General features: G+C 41.7%; 1 protein-coding gene across 19 annotated transcripts in view; it reads left to right on the top strand.

Moving 5' to 3' along the window:
- The window catches only part of MEIS1 (Meis homeobox 1), a 964,979-nt gene that overhangs the window by 659,337 nt on the left and 283,957 nt on the right, over positions 1 to 21,685 (top strand). For all 19 annotated transcript variants that reach the window (XM_079941540.1, XM_079941543.1, XM_079941545.1 and 16 more), the window contains one exon: positions 14,210 to 14,276. The gene's annotated coding sequence lies outside the window, so the exon portion shown is untranslated. The remainder of the gene's footprint in view (positions 1 to 14,209; positions 14,277 to 21,685) is intronic.

The following is a 21,685-nucleotide window of genomic DNA, read 5'->3' as shown; positions in this document are numbered from 1 at the left end:
TAATAAATATACTTCCAAAAGTCAAATGCATTATTGGTAGCATCTGGATCTTGGTTTTTTTTTTTTCTGGAAAAGATGTGTTCAGTCAAATTTGACTCAGTAGTAAACATTAATTGAGCAACTACTAGGTGTAAGACTCAGATATGAAAAAAATAACTTGGCTCCCGCTTGTGGGAGCACACACTTCAGTGACAAACATGGACACACACACGAATAACTCTAGTGCAAAGTGAATAGTAGTAAGTCTTAGGATAGGGTTATGCCAGAGTGGGGGGGGCACTCTGGGGCTCTAGGAATGTATGGAGGCCACGGTAGATTGAGAACTGAGTCTAGGAAAATGAGTATAACTTTGGCTGGAAGACGACTGGGGGAAGCAGAGTGAAGAGCACAGCAGGCAGAAGTAACTGCTTGAAGAACAATTTGGATAAATGAAGGGAAGGTCAAAGCACCGAACTGTGATGCCCCAAAGGCACACTCACAGCCTTTAGCGAGGCTGTCTTTGACTGCCTTAGAACGGGGCTTTAAAAAAAAAAAAAATGCAAAGCAGTGATGTTTCCCTTTTCTAGCCACAAAACCTTAATTCAGACCTTCATGGTCACAGGTTTTCTGGGTTTGAAAAGTTTTCTTTCTTACTCCACAAAGGTGATACACTTTTATCCAGTGGTCCTTACCTTCTTTATTTTAGCTAACTTAGCTGCAAAGGTGGTTAGAAGAAATGAGGACATTATCAAGCTCATTTAAAAATCCCATCTGTGGTATTTTACTATTAATAAATATCTTTTGGAATAATACTTTTCCTAGGTTTATTCTGTGCTCTCTAAAAACTGGAATTCTTTTCCTCCTTCCCTTTCCCACCTTTCAACATCAAGGGACATGAAGGTGAGACACAAAAGAAGGTTGGAAGATACCTTCTTTTAATTGAGTATTTGCATGATAGGGTCTTAACAATCAAAGAGGCTTATTGTCTTACAGCTTCTATAATATTCTCCCACTTTTCTCTGGACAGAATGCATGTTTACCATGTTGCCACAGGCTTGGTCTTCCCATCTCATTCAACACTAGAAGGCTTTGTCAAAGGAGAGGTCAGTAGCCTCTTAGAATCTTTTGGAGATAGATAGAGCCTGGTAATCATTGCCCACAGTGGGGTTATCTGCTATCTGCCAGGGTTGTTTTCCTGAAAGATATCTGATCAAACTACACTGCAGTCGCTAAAAGTACCCAAGGGAGTCTTCCCAGCTCTGTCTTCTTTCTCTGCTTTCTGTCAGTCAACCCAAGCCAAGATAATGCATGATCCAAATATTTTTTAAGTGTCAAAGCAGACCATGGTGATTGGGTCTACCTTTAGATAAAATCTCATTTATATTCTCTAATCCAGCTCATTATCGCAGATGGTTCTACTGATTTCTACTGTGTTGTCCCTAATGTCAGGATCCAACAATAACCACAGCAAATTTGCATTCTTTCCTTCCTCTTGTTCATGGAAATTCAAGTGATAAGCAAAAGAAACAAACTACCTTGGAATCTCGTTGATTCTCTGGATCTCTGACCCAGGACAGGGAAACTTCAAACTCTAATCTCTAAAATGCAAAATCTTTGAAAACTGGAAGCAATGAAATTCCACCAATTCTGAAAGAAATAAAGCGCCCACACGCAGTAAAATTGAAAGAGTGTGCCTGTGAAGAGCATTACACTTGGCGTTCAGATTTTCTGATGCCATCCTTCTATAAAATTTAGGATTGCATTCTTTTTTCCTTTAGAATCAGGGGCATCATTCCATGCCCAAATACCTACATCTAATATTTGAAATTTTCCAGGTCCCACCTGAGTTGACTTCAATCAACCTACCAAGTTCCTTTTCCCACTGTTCCTAGACAAGGGTTCCACAGGGACCTAGGGCCCAATCCTAAATCTGACCTGAAATGGACTTTTCCGGGCGTCAGTCATTTTACAGGATGACATGGGATCGCCACCAGCCATGAAGCAAACCTCTGGCTTTCCTACCCATGACCTATCCCGAGATCAGCAAGCACATTCCTGTCTAAACCCTTCACTGCAAATCACCACGGCTCCTTTCATCAAGTTAATTATAGAACCGAGGGGCTGGAAGGGGAGCCTAAGACATCATCTGTTCCATCCCCTCGGCTTTCTGGCAAGGCCACATTTAAATCATCCCAGACAGATGGAAATCTATCCGGTTTTTAAAGACCTCCAGTGCAGGAGATTCCACAAGCCCGTCAGTCACCCACTCTGCTGTTTAACAGCGCCTGTCAGGGAACCCCTCTTTATCTCTAGTTTAAATCTCACACACCGCAGTTGAAGCCAATTTCTTCTTGTTCTGTATGTACATCAACCCTTCACATACCTGAAGATCATTATTGTGGCATCTCTCCAGCTTCTCTGAGCTGAGCTGATAAATCCCAGTTCCTTCCACCTCTTCTTGTAAATCCAACTTTCTAATGTTTAATCATCTCTGTGACTTTCCACTAAATTTTGGTTCCTTTCCACTCAAGAATTAACTGGAAATATAGGTAGTTATTTTTGTCTTCAAGGCAGTGCTTCTCAAACTTATACTCTCAGGACCCTTTTTACTCTCTTAAAAATTAAGGACCCCAAAGAGCTTTTGTTTATGTAGGTTCTATCTATAGGTATTTGCTTTACTAGAAATTAAGACTTAAAAATCTTTAAGACCCCAGAATATACAAGTATACAGCCCATTATCCATCAGAGTGATGATGTCATCATGTGGTCTCTGGAAAACTCCACTGTATGCTCCTGAGAGAATGAGATGAGAAAGCAAGTAACATACTCGTATAATTATAGAAATAGTATAGTCTCTGCAGGCCTCCTGAGAATCTTCAGGCTCCCCATGGTCCCTGGACCACACTCTGAGATCCTCTGCATTATGGGAAGCATGGCCCTATTCTCAGAGTAGACCTGGACGTATAGGCAGTTGGCAAGGAGTCGAGTCTAGTCTGAAGACAGCCAAATCAAACTGTGCTACATTAGAAGGCAAATTAAAGCCTTTAACTGTTGAAAAGTCTGTGCTCTCGACATTAGAAAAATAGGAGAAACCGATTTTGAGAAGAATGAACTGACTTTTGTTGATATTTTTATGGGAAATCATGGTAGTTTCAGAGCAGAAAGACAGAGGGAGTTACTGTGGATTGTGCCTTAATAGCAAAAGCAGATTCTCTAACATGTAATCCTCTTAATCACACACAAAACCATTCTGTTTATTTACTGTTGATCTGGGCACAAATAAGTTGTTTGCTGTGAAACAACAGAGCTCTTCAAATCCCTTGTTACCGCTGTTTTTACAGTTGAAATCAGCCCTGTCTACTAGGTCCTCCCTAGGTCTGGCTATCAATTTTAAAGACCCTGAGGTGACGGTGGGGCTTGGGGAAGGGAGCCAGTCTGCACGGGCCCCTTTTGCGGGTTCAATCCCCAAGCAAAGGCAGATGCTCAAATGACTTCTTTTTCTTTATTCTCCCTTCACTAATTTTATATTGTTTTCTTTCATACCTGAGAAACCGCCTTTTGCCCCAACCATCTCAGGTTTTAAAACTGTTAGTCTAAGTCTTGTTTAACATATTTATCAGGCATTATAGGTTTATCCAGCAAGCAACAAGTACTTATTATCTACTTTATATTCAAAATTCTACTAGACATAGTAGGTAACTACCACGGAGGCATACGTCTTATTTTCTATCTCTAGGGACTTACAGTCTAGTTGGAGACAAAATAAAATAGAACTCAGGTAAAACAGCCGCTCACTGTGAATGACAGAATAGAATTAGGTTCTAAACTCCACGGTACAGACTAAGTATTACAGGAGTTGTCAGAAAGAGTCTCTCTGTTAGGATGTGAAACACACCCCACAAATTTTTTAAAAATGGAGTATTTCAGTGGTGTTAAGGTGAATTTTCAGTTGGAGCTTGAAATGTATTTCTTCTGAAAGCTTGCAGGGTCACTCACATAAGCAGGCCCAGCCCTGTGTTTGGGGGCCTGAGGCTAGAGTACAAATGCTTCTCATCTCCTACCCCCCACCCCTGCCTCATGCCTGACCCCATCTCTTCCCACCTCTGGCTCCATCCTGGACAGAGAGAGCTTCACATGCAGGAATGGGAAACACCAGCATGTGACACAAACTAAGTCCACAGCTACACTTGCAATGCAGTGACCCCTGGCAAGCTGCAGGTGGGCATTCCACTGACTGCTCAGAATCCTCTCCTTGAAGGAGGGAAGCACATGGACTGGGCCAAAGCACGATCTCCAACATGTAGGACACAAGGCAGGATGCTCATGTCGAAGGAGACGGCTTTAAAGTAAAAGAATTCCAAAATAAAAGTCTCTCAAAAGTAAATATTCCTCATATTAAGAGTCTTTCAATATTCCTTCAACTTCTTCAGTCACACAATTTCTTCTTCTTTAAAAGAACTCTGGGGACTTCCCTGGTGCTCCAGTGCTTAAGAATCCGCCTTCCAATGCAGAGGACTCGGGTTCGATCCCTGGTCGGGGAAGAACTAAGATCCCATATGCTGCGGGGCAACTAAACCAGTGCGCCACAGCTAGAGAAGCCCGCAGATCACAACGAAGAGCCCACCTGCCACAACAAAAGATCCTGCATGCCACATCTAAGACCCGACACAGCCTAAATAAATAAATAAATAAGAAGGAAAAATTTTAAATACATAAATAAAAGAACTCTGTGCTTTGATTAGCTTTTCAGAGTAAGACTATCATAAATTTCATTTTACTTAGATTACTTTACTTTTTAGTATTGATTCAGTAAAAATTTTTAAATGTACTTTCCTAGGAATTTTCAGAAATATCTTAATTTAAGAAAACGATGCAGACCTGGAAAAGTAAAATATTAAGTCAACTAATATTTTGAACGCACAGAAAAGTTGAATGCAAGATTCTTTTTATAAGGTCAATTCTCAATCTTTTTTGTTTTGTTTTTTTGCGGTACGCGGGCCTCTCACTGTTGTGGCCTTTCCCATGGCGGAGCACAGGCTCCGGACGCGCAGGCTCAGCGGCCATGGCTCACGGGCCCAGCCGCTCCGCGGCATGTGGGATCTTCCCGGACTGGGGCACGCACCCGTGTCCCCTGCATCGGCGGGTGGACTCTCAACCACTGCGCCACCAGGGAAGCCCTCAATCTATTTTTTAATGGCATTAGTCCCACCCTAAATCGACTATTTATTTAACATCTTTATTGGAGTATAATTGCTTTACAATGGTGTGTTAGTTTCTGCTGTATAACGAAGTGAATCAGCTATACATATACATACATCCCCGTATCTCCTCCCTCTTGCGTCTTCCTCCCACCCTCCCTATCCCACCCCTCTAGGTGGTCACAAAGCACCGAGCTGATCTCCCTGTGCTATGCGGCTGCTTCCCACTAGCTATCTATTTTATATTTGGTAGTGTATATATGTCCATGCCACTCTCTCACTTCGTCCCAGCTTATCCTTCCCCCTCCCCGTGTCCTCAAGTCTATTCTCTATGTCTGCGTCTTTATTCCTGTCCTGCCCCTCGGTTCTTCAGAACCTTTTTTTTTTTTTCTAGATTCCATATATATGTGTTAGCGTACAGTATTTGTTTTTCTCTTTCTGACTTACTTCACTCTGTATGACAGTCTTTAGGTCCACCCACCTCGCTACAAATAACTCAGTTTCATTTCTTTTTATGGCTGAGTAATATTCCATTGTATATATGTGCCACATCTTCTTTATCCATTCATCTGTCGTAAACTGACTATTTAATTTAAGCTTAGTATTTATTCATCAGACTTTCTTGATTTCTTTCTAGTCGCGGCAGACTTCTAATCTCGCGGCATTTCTTTAAAAACATCTTTCGCCTGTAATTTTCCTTGAGGCATCCCGGCTCTACTCTCCCTCTTCCCTTCATCATTCTGAATTAGTGAGATTTTCCTGTCCCTGGTGAAAAACCAAAAAGAAACATTCCAAGCATATAGACTGTAATATGGAACAAAGGAAAGATATATTAGAAGAAAATGACAGGCTGTTTTTTTCATGCTTGACCCATCACAGCATGGCCAGCATTCACAATAGTTGGAAAGAAATTTAATTTATTACTACAGCCTCTTGTGTAGGTACCATAGGTTATGTTTGCTCATGACAAAGAGCAAAACTTCTTCAAAACCCCATTCCCTACTAGAAAATGAGCAAATGACTTGAACAGACACTTCACCAAAGACAATATATGGACAGCAAATAATACGTGGAGAGTTGTCCAGTGTCATTAACCAATAGAGAAATGCAGGTTAAAGCTACAAGGACATATACCACTACCTACCTATTAAAATGGCTAGAGTAAAAATACTGATAACACCAAATGCTGGTACGGATGCAGGACAACTGGATCTTTCATACATTGCTGGCAGGAACGTAAGATGGCAAAGTGATTCTGGAAAACAGTTTCTTACACAGTTAAACAGGGTTATCAGATAACCCAGCAATCATACTTCTGCATATTTCTCTTCAGGAAATGAAAACTTGTATTTATATAAAAACCTGTAGATAAATGTTCACAGCAATTTTATTTATAATAGCCCCCAACTAAAAACAACCCAATGGTCTTTTGATGAGTGAACAGATAGACAACAGTACATAAGGACAATAGAAAGCTGCTCAGCAATATAAAGGAATAAACTACTGATACGTGCAAAAACTTGATGAATATCAAGGACTTTATGCCGAGTGGAAAACCAATCTCAAATGGTTACATACTGTATGATTCCATTTATGTAACATTCTCAAAATGACCAGATTATAATAATGGACAAGAATCAGGTTGGAGTTGGATGGAGGGTATGATACTAGGGAATAACTTGAGGGAGTTTCTTTATGGTGCTAGAAGAGTTCTATATCGCGATTGTGGTGACTGATGAGGCTATAAAATCTATTGCCCAAAAGATAAGACATTCCAACACTGGCCTGTGCAGAGTCTTTCCCGAAGGGCAGTCATTACTTGATCACTTGCATTTTATTTATCATGCATCTGCTTCTCACAGTGTATTCACTGCACTTGGATGCCTAGTACAGCCCTCTGGGGTTGGAAGGGCAATGTCAGTACTCCTCATTTACGCAGAAGTGACCAATAACCATTGGGTGGTTATTGAACTAGGCAGATGGAGAATTCCCAGGCTCCTAGATTTTTAGTCTATTGCTTTTCTCACCACACCTCTTCTCAACAAGACCCCAGTCACGGAAGTCAGGGAAGAAAGTGAGCCCCACTCAGAAGAACCATCTTTCAGTAGTGAAGAGAGTTATCCTGAGACCCTAGAATTCACTTTTCCAACCGGACCCTCATGTCATCACCAGCGGTTGTCAGACACTTAGAGGAAACTCATGGGTTGGAGTTTTCATCTTCTCAACATTAAATATATTCTTATTGCTTTTGCATTTACAAAACTGTGATTCCTTCCTCAAGGGTAAGGACATAAACTCTTGCCAGGCTGTAAGGCACATTATATTTTATCTTGATAGCTTCAGTGCATGTGGTATTTTTCCTTCATTACTGCCACGACTACCCTAAAGTCCAAATAAAAAGCTATCAACAGATCTGGGTGGCCTCTAATAAGGGGTGCTTTCTTTTTGTGTATTTAAAGTGCCCTGGTTATTTTTTTTAATTACATTCTATGAATAACAGATGCCTGGTATCCTACTTCTGTAATATACTGTAATTAACAATGCAAATGTGAAATAAAAACCTCATTATTTATCAGATAGACATGAGCAGGTGATTATGTACTCAGAGGTATAAAATGCATAATGAAAATGCACAGTGATAATTGTTCCAAAAGAGCTTCCATTTCTGGGCCAGAGGTAGAGTTTTTAAGGTTAAGTATAAAGACTATCTGCTTACTTCCTTTTCTCCAGTCTAGCCCTGTGCATAATATCATTTTTTCCTCAATCCATCCAAGATCAGTTTGAATAACTTAAATTTTATAGCATCTTGTTTAAACTCAAGGCTAACTCAGAAAAAGTGTTAGAAAGCCTTTGCAAATGATACCTTTCTGTTTTTCTAAAATACTCATATAAGTCAGGAAAATTAGACAGACCAATTTTATTAACCATTTTTTAAGATTTCATTTGAAAGGAAAGCACTCCTGGATGGAGAGCTTGTATATCAAATTTCAGACCTAAGTAAACTTTTATAGCTGAGCTGTAAAAATAGTCATTTATAATGCAAACACTGCCAAATTTTTAACTATCATCCTGCCAGTGGGCGACTATAGTAATCCAACAACAATCATCATCATTACGACAAATCACCCGAAAGAGAGGCTGCTGCCCTATCCAAATGGGCAAAACATTCCCCTCCAACGGGGTGTGTTCCAACAGAGAGAACCTAACAGCCAGAGAGCCGGGTACCCTTCCCTTGTCAGCACTGGCACACTTCGGGAATAAATTAGTCAAGGAGACGACCCCGCCCCCATCCATTATCCTTTTTGCATCCTAGATGACCTAAAAATGCAATTTATCAAAGGTGATTGTGTCACTCCCTAACTGAATTACCTTCCTCTTTGTCCCATAACACCATAAAGCTTTACGCCTGAAATAAGAAGCCCAATTCACTCTTTAATGTTTGCAAATGTTCTGTGTAAAGGAAGGGAATCTCTCAGACCCAGCTTAACTCAAAGCAGAACTGAATCTACTCCTAGCATTGCTGGGTTTCGGGTTAGCCTGAATGGGCTCCCGTGCAAGCCAGTCATAAAAGGCCAGCAGCTCAGACTGGCCCTGACAAGCCCACCTGCCTCTTATGCGCCTCAGCCACATGAATAGTTTCATGAAGGAGCAGTTGGAGTGGAAACAGACCTCTCTGGGTGACAAGCAGTCCAGCGACAAAAATCATAAAAGGTCCTTGGGTGGCCACATTTCTCTCCTTGTATCACCAGCCCGGAATAGCTAATGTGATAAAGCATCGCTGATTCAGGCAAATGGGGAGGCCTAGGGACCTTGTTGAATTCATTGCTGTCATAATCATGAATTAAAGACTTTTTAAAAGAAAATGTCTGCTTCTACTTCCAAGAATTGTACAGAACCTTGAACAAGTCTACTGTGGTATAATCATGTAGATGTTCTAAAGGAACTTTTCATAAATAAGAAATAATAATGTTATTGACATAGTCATTGTTTTACATGTTACTAAAGTAAGTTTAAAAGTTAATCTTTGTCCTTCCTTAAACGACTGAAGAATTTTTTGAGCTAGTCAATGTTCTTTAAGGAATTTAATTTTTAACATTTAAAAATTTTTCTGAATTATTAGCATGTGAATTTGTTACATTGTACTTTTTTGGTATCATCATACCTTAAGCTCAATAGGAATAATTGTTTTTTCATATTTAATTGGGGAACACTTATTCCTTACTCCCCATGTCTTCATAGGAAGGCATTTCCACAGGTAGAGTTGCTTTCCTGGTTTCTCTCTATCCTTTTCTCATATTAAGTTGGAGAGAAGGAACTAAGCAGGATGGCCGGCACCTGCTGGGTCTCTCTTGAGGAGTTTTCTCCTTGCCAAGTGTGCCTGGTCCAGAAGACAACCACAGCCTAGGCTCCCTTGGCCATGACCCAGTGAGTATGATGCTAACAGAGGTAAAATGTCAGCCAGCCCAGTTGCCTGAGGACCTAAGCCTCGTTCTCAAAGCTGATACGTTAATTTCCATCTGTCTGGCTTCTGTACCTCTCTTTCAATGGTGCTAAAGTGAAGCAGGAGCAAAAAGGGAGGATCATTTTTTACCTCTTCCAACCATAACATATATCAAGTGCTCTACCATTGTGGGCTGAGGGAAGCCCCCCTCTGTCCTTTTTTTTTTTTTTTTTTTTGCGGTATGCAGGCCTCTCACTACCGTGGCCTCTCCCGTTGCGGAGCACAGGCTCCGGATGCGCAGGCCCAGCCGCTCCACGGCATGTGGGATCTTCCCGGACCGTGGCACGAACCCGTGTCCCCTGCATCGGCAGGCGGACTGTCAACCACTGCGCCACCAGGGAAGCCCCAATTCACTTTGATACAGCTTTTTACAAAGCACGTGGAACACTGCTTCCACCTTTTACCAAGTAACGTAACCAACAGGGAAGATGACCTGGCGAGGGAAGGGATTTTCTTTCGGAAATGGAGAGAAAGACTGGAAGAAACATATTTGTTATCCCAGCTAGGGTCCTTGAATTAATTTCCTCATCACATCCCCTGATGTGTGTGTGTGTGTGTGTTGTGTGTACACAAGACGGATTTCTGACACGAGAAGAGAAACATCTGGAATTCCCAAATAAAAGGCCCCCTCCTCAACAATTTGATCAGCCTCCACACTGAATCTTTAGAATGTCCTTCCTAGCTGGCCATATTGAGAGACAAAGGAAGAGGGGAAGAGAGAGAGGGCAAACAGGAGAGAAGAAGGAAAAAAGTGTCTGATGCGTCTAGGTCAATGTAGTTATAACTGAATACTTACTGAGGACAAACTGGCCGTTTCTGTGACTCTCTGTAACATTCACTATCAAAGCTGCAGAAGTCTCTTCCCTCACGAAGCAGGACTAAAAGTCATATCGTGGCAGCCTGGCTTTGGGGCTTTGCTTTGGATTTGAGGTAGGCCAAGTGCTATTTTGCGAGAATAGGTTAGATCAATCTGAATTTTCAACCTGACCTTCCCCTCACCCCTAATAACTTCCTGGTTCCTCCGTCACAGGGTGATTTATGGGCAAGAACAAAGAATGATGTGTCTATCCCGGCAGCAAGGGAAACTAGAAAACTTATTAAGGGGGCAAAAAAAAAAAAAAAAAAAGGCAGAAGGAAAGAAAAGGGAAGAATCCAAAGAGAAAATACTAGTTTCAGGATGAGGTACCTCAGTTTCTAGGCTGCTGTAATTACCTAGTCACTGAAGAAATAAAACGTGGAAATACATTTTATAAAAAACCAATGTTTTAAACAATGTGAAGTGCTCTCATAATTTTAAATCTCTCTACGTTGTCCGTGTGCAGAACCCTGATGACCTTTAAAGAGGAGGGCTCCAATAATTTTAAATTGTTCTTCCCTGAGAAGGCACCACACCTCCATCCTCTTCCAAATGGAAGCAGTCTTGAAATTCTGAAGCACACCAATAATTTTAAACAGCCCCTCCCCGATCCCTTGTGGCTTTATGCCTTCTCTTTGTCTTTTCTCAATTTTTTAGACAATGCCGTTCCCAGCTTTCAATGTTACAATTTCTTAAATTTACAAGTGCAAATTAACCTGCAATAACAGCTGATTCTCTTGTGCCTTTTTCTTGAATAAGTGAACACAACTTTTTCTCAGAGTAATGGTGACCAAAGTGTAGGGTTTTATTTAGGAAACCCTCCCAAGAATGTTTTGATTTAGCACTTGCAAAAAAGAATGTAAAATTAATGAATAAAGATTTTATTATTTCTAATCTACAATTCCATAAGGAATACAATTTTATATTGAATTCCAGTCTCTTACAGAGACCTTCTATAATTAAAATGCCTCAATCTTCTTCAAATTAGAAAAGCAAATTGTTACATATCCTAAGTAGGTGATTTTCTGTTTAATGACAGTCACTCAGATGATTTATGACACACATTATTTTATATCAAAGTACAATGAAATAGGCATTACCAAAGGTAATCTCCGTAATGTCTGGAAAGGGATCAGAAACCTCAGTGCAACAATGAATGCAATATTTAAAATGCAAAATCCAAAGAGATTATTATGGTTTTGATTTCTTGTGGCACAGCTTCGCCTGATCAGTTATATTACCAGTGCAGCACAAAGGGTGTTTGCGTATGGATGCCGCGAAGATAACAGACGGGAAAAATGAAATATAAAGTCAATTTTCATGCAGAAATTGTTATCAAAGGGATGATAAAGTAAAATTGTATAATCACAAGAAGAAACAATTGGTGAAGAACAGTCTAAAGTAGACCGAGTCTGCTATGTCTGCTTTTAGCTTTTAAATTCTGGTCCTATTAAAATCCATAATGAAGTGTTGAGATAATGTATAAATGAAGGCAAATAGAGCACTATGTTGATTATTATTTAGACACTGCCTCCCAAGAGCTCTCTTTGCAAATGGAATCAAGCAACAACTTAAGAGTGCACATCATGGGGCTTCCGTGGTGGCGCAGTGGTTGAGAGTCCACTTGCCGATGCAGGGGACACGGGTTCGTGCCCCGGTCCGGGAAGAACCCACACGCTGTGGAACAGCTGGGCCCCGTGAGCCATGGCCACTGAGCCTGCGCGTCTGGAGCCTGTGCTCCACAACAGGAGAGGCCACAGCAGTGAGAGGCACATCATGAACTGGGATGAATTTTCATCAAGCTCAGACTTCTAACTTCAATGAAAAGAATAATTGTGAGTTTTAAAACTCCTAGTTGCTTCAAGGTATAATGGAAACATCAGGCACCAAGGGAAGAGGAAACACACACACACACACACACACACACACACAGCTCAAGTGAAAAGTCACAATATTGGAGAGAATGTAACCCCCTAAACTTTGTCTTTCTGGAATAAGGTGTGAATAATGGCCAAGCAGACCCTGCATAGAAGGGTTACCCATTAGAATAAAGGCCCCTCCCCACTAGAATGCTGTTTATCATGCAGTTTGCAAGCAGAAAGGTGGCTCTTTTGAATTCTGTTCAAGGCATTTTGCTTGGGGCCTCAGAAATTAAACAGAGATAGCACGGAAGAGGTTTACTATTTAATGCTCTTGGTTGTAATTTTTTAATTAGCCATTAGGAGGATGAAGGCAGGTTCAGACAGGGATGAAAAGAAGGACTTGGAAGAAATATGGCTTTCTGCAAAGAGCCCGTGGAGATTACAGGAAAGACCAAGTCTCCAGAGAAGTAGCTTGCAGGCCACTTCCTCATGTCCCTTGGGCAAATCGAAAGCTAGTTATTTGAAAGTGTGGGGTTTAACTGGATTTCCTAAAAGATGTCACGTTTCAGGCTTAGGTTCTTAAAACTGAAAATAGGAAGTGACTGGGAAAAAGACAAAAATTCCAAGAACACTGATGCAGCTGACCTTGGGGTCTCAGAGCTTCTGGGTGTGTTTACACATATCTCCGTAGTTTCTGGAGGGTTAAAGGGAAGAGAGGACACTGTACTTTGTGTACCACAAATCCCTGAGCTGCTTCCTATTTTCTAAGAACAAGACCGGTAGGACAGTGGACAAAAGCAGAGAGGAAAAACAAAAAAAAGCTTGTGGACACTGGAAGGTGGAGGGTATGTGCCTTTGAAAATAGTGAATCAGGTCACATTAATTCAAAGGCAGACCTGCTGGAAACCCCGATTAAAGACATATTCCTGGAAGATGGAGCAGAGAAACTATTATCTGCATATAATTCAAGTCTTTAAGTGATTTTAAGGAATAAGAAATATGGCAAGAATATTGAAATGGTGTTAACCGAAGAGACTCAATTGTTTGTAATACTTGGAATACTCGAAACTGTGACTGCTCTAGGTTTCATTGTTCATATCTGCTTCTTCCCTACTGCCCATCTCAGTAGTGGCACCATTCATTCAGTCTCTCAAGAGTCACCTTCAACTTCACCTTCTCCCTCTAATCAGAAACTAGGTCCTGTCTAGTAAACTACAACAGACATCTCATACCCATCTTCCTCTCCCCAGCTCCACAGCTGAGATTCAACCCTCCATTACTTTGGCTTTCCAGATGGGGCCCCTGCCTCCTGCCCATCCCCCACTCCTCCCTTAATCCAACATCTGCATCTGATCCTCTTACCCAAAGATCCTAATTCAGTAGATCTGGGCTGAGACCCAGGAAATATGCATTTTATTTTTTCAACTTCTTGTTATGAAAATATATAAACACACTCAAAAGTGGAAAATACAAGAAATCTATTCCTTTATGCCTAGCCTTGTCCCCCAACTTCAACCAACACTCTTTCCCTATACCCAATCCTATTTTTTTCAAGACCCCCAGTCTCCCCTTTTTTTCTGCAGGAGTATTTCAAGACAAATCCCAGACATTACATCATTTGATCCCTTATACTTAGTAATACACCTCACAAAGGAAAGATTAAAAGTGTTTCATTTTTTTGCAAAATGGCAAATGTAATGATCGTTCCTTAACATAATCAATACTCAGTTCATATTTACATTTCCTTAATTTTATAAAATAAATGTTGTGTGTGTTTGGCTTGGAATAAATCTTCATTTAAAATGTTTTCCAGGTTTTCAGAAGACGAGCCAGATGTAAGTTCCAGTGACTACAAGATTCAGTTGAAGTCCCCCAACAAGGTACCAAGGGCCCTGTGTGGTCCCGAACACACCTCTCCCTCCAGTCTCTTTCCTCATGGCTTATCCACCCAGCTTGCTCCTTGCACTTCGGCCACTCTCATCATCTTTCAATTCCTCAGTGGTTTCAATGCTGTTCCTCACTTCTGAGCCTTTGCTCCGCTGTCCCCTCTGCCTGCAACACCTTTCCCCCTTTCCTCAAAATGTTTTCTTTGTAAAGTCTTTTCTGTCCCCTGACCCCAGCAGAGTTGAACATACCTTTCCCTATGGTCCACTCAACTTTGTTCCTCAGATACTCTGGCTCTCCTCACATTGGTTGCTGCCCCCCAAAATGTCACTTTTGAGTAGACTATCCCTGAAAGTAGCTGAAGATCATAAGCTTTCAATATAGAGTGAGTCATTTATAAGCTGGCGATGGTGATTTGATTATGACACAGGAAGCTGGACTTGTAATAGAATAACTTTCAGTTAGAATGACCATATAATTTATTACCCAATGCCATAGTGAAAAGGAAGGGGCACCATTAATAACTAGTCCGAATATAAATACCTGGGATTGTCCCAGGTAAACAGGGTCCTATACTCAGCCTACTCTGTTAGATGTATGTTTTCAAAGGATGAGTGGATTTCAAAGGATGAGTAACTGGGGAACCTCCCCTCTTAAGCTTGGCCACGTTCAGCAAGAATCAGGACCACACTCAACTGGTTCCAGAGAGAATGGCCCCAATGCCCATCTCTCCAGGAAAGCTTGGGGCAACAAGGTATGGTGCCAAGTCTACTTCACACCTACTGAAACCCACTACCGAAATATATTCTTCCCTTAGATTGGACAAGAAGTATTCAGGGTCCTGCGGACCTACAGGATGGTAGTAGCATTCCATCCACCCTCTTCTGAAACAATCAGAAACCAAAGCTTAACTCCCTTCTTTGAATAGGGATCTTACTCTCTTTCCCTACTGTATGTCCAGGGGATGTGAGATGGTAATAAATCCTTGTCTGTGGGTTGAGGCCTAAGCGAAAAAATGTCCATCTCTAGAGGTAGAGCATCAGTCTGTAATCACGTTGCTCCTATGATTGGCTTCCCCAGTTGCTTAGCCCCTGTGCCACCATGGCACTCCTTGTACCTCCTCTGCTTCCTCAGCCTCAGCACGAGAAGAGCACAGGGCCAGGTCTGTGATGGCTGGACTAGAGAAAGAGAAAGAAAAAATAAGAAAAAGAGCTGCAGAGGGATAAGGCGAACCACATGACTTTTTCCTCCCTCCGTCATCCCCTCATCTCCACTACATGGTCCCTCACCCTTCAGTATCCATGGACCGTAGTTTTCTTTTTTCCTCCATTGATGAAATGCTCCAGATAGTCTAAGTCCAGGTTTCCTTTGGAAGTGTGACTGAGCCTTTCTTAGGTCCTTTTGGTTATTCAACAATCTATTAGGATTATCTCTGTCTTACTCTCTTGGATCTAAATCAAAGAACATGAAGGTGAGGGAAGTAGTTTAGTTCTCCCGTAGATCATAGGTAAGTTTTACAATGTTACTTCAGAATGGGTTCAAAGGGTCTCAGATTTGACTTGAAGCCTGCTACCTGACATGACATCTAACTAAAAGTGAATAAAAATTCTAAAAGTATGTATACATCCATATGTATATATGTGTATGAATATGTATATATATACATAAAAGCTCGAAAACAATGTATTGCATTTACTAGCATAATTTTGGTCTTCCGCTTGGGAAATATTTTACTACTAAATAGAAAGGGAGGGACTTCCCTGGTGGCACAGTGGTTTAGAATCCGCCTGCCAATACAGGGGACGCGGGTTCAAGCCCTGGTCCGGGAAGATCCCACATGCTGCGGAGCAACTAAGCCTGTGCGCCACAACTACTGAGCCTGCGCTCTAGAGCCCGCGAGCCACAACTACTGAAGACCACATGCCTAGAGCCCGTGCTCCGCAACAAAGAGAAGCCACCGCAGTGAGAAGCCACCTCAGTGAGAAGCCCGTGTACCGCAATGAAGAGTAGCCCCCGCTCGCCGCAACTAGAGAAACCCCGTGCACAGGAACAAAGACCCAACGCAGCCAAAAATAAATAAATAAATAAATAAATTTTTTTTAAAAAAATAGAAAGGGTAGGGCATCCGAAGGCTTGGTCTAAACTGAAGAATTAGATCCTTTCATTTTTGACAAACAAGGTCGTGGCACACCTCCTTCAGTGCTCTGGCCAGGCATTCAGAGGACATGCTACTGTGACAGGCAGCACCAGCTCTCTGGGGTGAGAAGAGAGGAAATAGAAAACACGGAAAGAAAACAATGTGTCTACCCCCCTTCAAGGCCAGGATGAGAATGTTCGTGCTCACCTATATAAGCTCTGCAAGAGAGCTTGGCTCCAAGCATGCTTACCAGGGAACCCTGGATTCATCATCTTTTAACACAGGGGTCAGCTAACTATGGCCCGAGGGCCACATCTGGTCCTCCACCTGTGTTTGTATGGCCCCCAAGCTAAGAGTGGTTTTTGCATTTTGAAACAGCTGAAAAGAAAATCAAAAGTAGAATACTATTTCATGACATGTGAAAAGTATATGAAATTCACATTTCAGTGTCTATAAATAAAAGTTTATCAAAACACAGCCACACTTATTCATTTACATATTGCCCAGGGTTGCTTTTGCACCACCAGGGTGAACCATGGTAGTTGCCACCATATATATAGTCCATGAAACTAAAAATATTTAGTTGCTGACGCCTTAAAAAAAAAGTTTTCCGGCTCTTGTTCTAATGCAAGTGGGCAATGAACACTGCCCCGACTGCCAAGGAAGGCAAGGGTGGGGTTGTCCTGAGTGGGAACCATCCCTGGATTGTTCTCCCCTGAGCTCACAAATGTTAAGCCCTTTAGTTCTTCTTCCTCCACTGCACGGTTCTGAAAGTGTAATGATCTGCATTCTTATTCTAACATAACATTAAAATGTCTTTGCATTCGGAACTGTATACTTTATGGAATTTGAATAGTATTAGTGTCACATACATACTGGATTTCAACACAACAATATGAAAAGTGCACATGTAATTTTACTTTGTGTCGCGTTAATACTAAGCTACATGATGGCAGTATTACACTAATGTGACAAAAGGATGCCAGTGTAAGAGGTAAAGCTGCTAATATCACAGCAATTATTAATGCCTTGCGACGGACTCCAAAGAACACTGTGATTAAACATGCTCAATCTTTCCCAGCCTCAGTTGGAACTCTAGTGACAAAAGAGGATAAATTACCTTGGCAAAGGTAAATTACCCTGGCAAAGTTCTTGCCAGGCTATAACAAGTTTGGCCTTCTCATTATGGCTCTAGGACTTTTCAGAGAAGCCAGAGGCATTCCAGGAAAAGAAAATCTGTGACTAAATTAGGGGACCTGCCTTTGGTCTTGGTTTGGGCAACGATTAACTGACATTTCTGAGATCTTCAACGCTGAAGATTTCACACTGATAACAAACTCCTGTCCTGTGTGCCACCACTCATCTCATGATTCCCCACTTTGGACCACCCAGAGCTTCCAATTCAAACCTCTGTCTCTCTCCTCCCAAGCTGACCCCTCCCTCCTGAGTCATTTCTGTCCTTTGGAAGCCTAAATTAGCCCACCTTTCCTTTAGCATCACTCTGGATTTCCTTGTCTTCTTGCTTTGCCGTCAAACCTATCCTGCACCTCCTCCTACCTCTGGGGTGTGGACTACTGTTGCAGAAATCAAATCACCACATGGACTGATGTCTCATACACCAATGGTCTTCAGACTCAGCTGGGCTCTTAAATGGCTCTACTGTTCTATAAGTTCCTCTTCGGCCCTTCTCCTGGTCCTTGCGGTGGTTTGTTCTAACATTCCCTTTTCTCTTCAAACTCCTTGCATCATAGTTTTTCCTCTTGTTCTCAGCAAATGTTCTTGCTTCTTACTTTCCTAAGAAAAACAACTGTCTCAAACACGAAGCTCCTTTAACTTGCTGAATCAACACATACAAACTTAAATTTACTGGCCTCCATCTTTTCCTCTTTCCCTCCTGTTTCCATGGAAGCATCGTCCCTCATCCTATCCAAGGCTAATCCATCCACCTTGGTCTTGCAGTCTCCTACCTCCTCAGGAGGAACCTTGCTCTGTCAGACCTCTTTTTTCCTCTATCACTAACTTCTCCTTTCTGACTCAGTTCAGCAACACGTCAAGTCTATTCTGTACTAAACAAACAAATAATCCTTATTTAATCCTTTTCACCTTTCTTTCTTTTACAGCTGGAGTATACTTGCTTTCCTCCTTTAGTTTTCCCCCCACTTCATCCCTCAATCCATTGTCATCTTTATTTTCCTCTCACTCCTTTAGCTTTGGTCTCAGAAAACCTCCCACGCTGCTACGTTCAATGGATCATTTTGTGCCCTTAGCTCCCAAGAAACTTTGTCTGCACTTGACATTGCTGATCACTTTCTTCACCTTGAAATGTCCTCCCGTCTTGATTCCTAAGCCTCCCTCTCCCACTTCATCCTGGGTTTCTTCCATCTCTCCATCTATCCTTCCTTGGACCCTTGCACAGGCCCCTCTGCTCACTCACGTCTTACATATGGGTGTTCCCCAGACTATACATCTCTTCTCATGATCTAAACTTACCTTGAAAGACATAGCCAGACCACTAGTTACAACTATCATTATTATCCTGTGGATTCCTAAATCTATCATCCCAGATTCTTTGCTGAGCTCCATAACCACCTATCCAAATGCAATGAAACGTCTTCACTTGGATTTCCCATAGAGGCCTCAAAATCGGCATGTGCAAAGGCATCTCTCTCGATTTCTATGCCCCAAACTATGTTTCCGAGTTTATCCATCCAAACGCTCAAGTCAGAAATTTTTCCTCAACTCTGAGAGCTTCTCTGTGCCCCACAGTAGGTCATCAGGCTCTTTATATCGTCCTTATCTGTATTTTCTTTCCATTTCTACCGCTACTCCCTTAGTTCAGCTCCTGACCACTTCTAACCTAGATTATACCCAAAGCTTTTTTTTTTTTTTTTTTTTTTTTTTTGTCGGTATGCGGGCCTCTCACTGCTGTGGCCTCTCCCGTTGTGGAGCACAGGCTCTGGACGTGCAGGCTCAGCGGCCATGGCTCACGGGCCCAGCCGCTCTGCGGCATGTGGGATCTTCCCGGACCGGGGCACGAACCCGTGTCCCCAGCATCGGCAGGCGGACTCCCAACCACTGTGCCACCAGGGAAGCCCTACCCAAAGCCTTTTAACTAGCTTCCCCTCTCTAATCTCTTTTCGTCCTTCAAATTTACCTTCTGCACTGTTGCATGCATGATCTTACAGAGCTGATGACAAATTTGAGCATACATGACACCCATTTCAATCCTTCAGTAACTTCTAGTGGCTTTCAAGAGATAGTTTAAACTCACTTTGGCACACCCAGCTTTTCACAATTGGCCTCTGTCTATATCCCAGTATTGGGCGTCTTCCTTGAAGAACTGTCTGTAAGTATTTGGTAGTTTCTTCTAATTGGAAGGACCTGAGACTCATTCCACTTACCTCTAAGAAATGAGGGTCTTGTGAGCATTGCTTACGCATGGAATTGGACTAGACATATAAAGTTTTTAGGAACTGAGGTTTGGGGTGGGGGGGTGGGGAACAGTGTGCACAAGTGTGTGCACAGGCCCCATCCTCCTCTCCAACCAACTGGCTTCCTCAAAACTTTGTAACTGCAGTTTTCACTTGGGACCATAACTCCTGCCCTGGCCCTTAGTCTTCTCAATCATCTTTTTCTCAGCCTTTTGGTTAACTAGCCTGGATCTTTGGTTGCCCATTTCATAATTCCTTAATAGTCCAGTTTATCTCTTCAAAAGCAGGTCACACAAGTAATAGGACATTGGCTGCTTCACAGATGCGCCACCTGGGTCAACTGCCCACCACCCCTTTTCTGGTCAGCTATGACCCGGAGACAACATACATGTGGAAGAATTTATGTTCTATTAATATGTTAATGAGAATAACTAATATTTATAGAACTCTTACTGCTAGACATTGTCTATAAACCCTTTATATGCATTACTATCCATTCAAAACAACCCTAAGAAGTAGGTTCTATTGTTTCCATCATCATTTTACTGTTGGTGAAAATAAATCAGAGACAGGTAAGTGAACTGCCTACAGTCTTACAGCTATTACAAGGCACAGTCAGAGTCAGTCTCAGGCAATCTGACCCCAGACTCTCTGTGCCCTTCCCTGCCAGCTTATGGCCAGGGTGCAAATTTTCTTAGAAGTAGGGGTGGGGGAAGAGATGCCCAGACAATAATTGGCACCTCTTTTTCCCCCAAGGAATCATGCTGGTTCCCACCTTTTTACCTTTACATATGGCTGGTCTCTCTGTTTGGAATTCCTTTCTCTCTCTCCAAGTGTATAAACATTGGGGAATGAATGAACAAATGCCTTAGCTGCATAGCCTTGAGCTCATCACTTCCCCTCTCTGGGTCTCAGGTTCTTCATCTGTAAAATGAAGGGACTGAACTGGATTCTTCAAATTCTACAATTGTGTAACTTTAAGAAAAGAAACAAAGGCAGCTCAGGAATCAAAGGTGACTACAGTATCATTTTGATATTCCTGTCGTCTTACAGCCGTCGGATTCTCTTTGTTACACTTAAAGGGGATGTGAACATTTTAGTGAATCTGTAAATGTTTAATGATACAGATTGCTCCTCAAGTACAATACCCTAGCAAGTGACAACTACTTGCTCAAATGATGGTACACTGAGTGGGTGCCGATCCCCTTTCTACAGAAGGTTTCAAGTTTGTCTCTCAGCCTGAAGCATCTCCTTTTAACTCTGTAACTTCAGAATTCTGATGAGGCCAAATAGCAACTCTGTAGAATCAAGACATGTATTTTCTTTGTTGGATCAAATCACTCAAGGCTGCCAATGATCATCTATTGTGGTGTGTGGAAAGCCAACTTTTACATGAAATTAAATGAAAATATACAGGGGCTAAGGACTTAACTGGAAACTCTCTTTTGTGGCTTTTCTTTTAGTGTATTATTTGTCAGGTTTTTATAGGAACATTATTGCTTTAAGAAAAAAAAATTAAACCCTGAGAAATTACTCTCAGTCTAACGAGTTCTTTTCACTGACTTCAGACATCATTAGGGGAGGCTATAGCCTAGGGCTGTGCATGAACTTTTTCTTCTAACTGTACACTTTATGTATAATTTAGCTTTCTTGCCTAAATTATTCAAGCAAATAGTGAGTGAAAATAATGGAGTTCACTGAAACCTTCCAGAGTGTTAAAATAAAACAGTTTCTTCCGTTGGTTTGAAATTTTAAACTTTTTAATCATGGTTTTCAAATGGAATACACATGTCTGGCTTTTCTTCACTTGTCTCCTGCATCTTTTGCAGGAGAGAAG

Source organism: Stenella coeruleoalba, assembly GCF_951394435.1.
Source record: "Stenella coeruleoalba genome assembly, chromosome: 13".
Taxonomy (NCBI): domain Eukaryota; kingdom Metazoa; phylum Chordata; class Mammalia; order Artiodactyla; family Delphinidae; genus Stenella; species Stenella coeruleoalba.
This window is presented reverse-complemented; position numbering and strand designations above follow the sequence as displayed.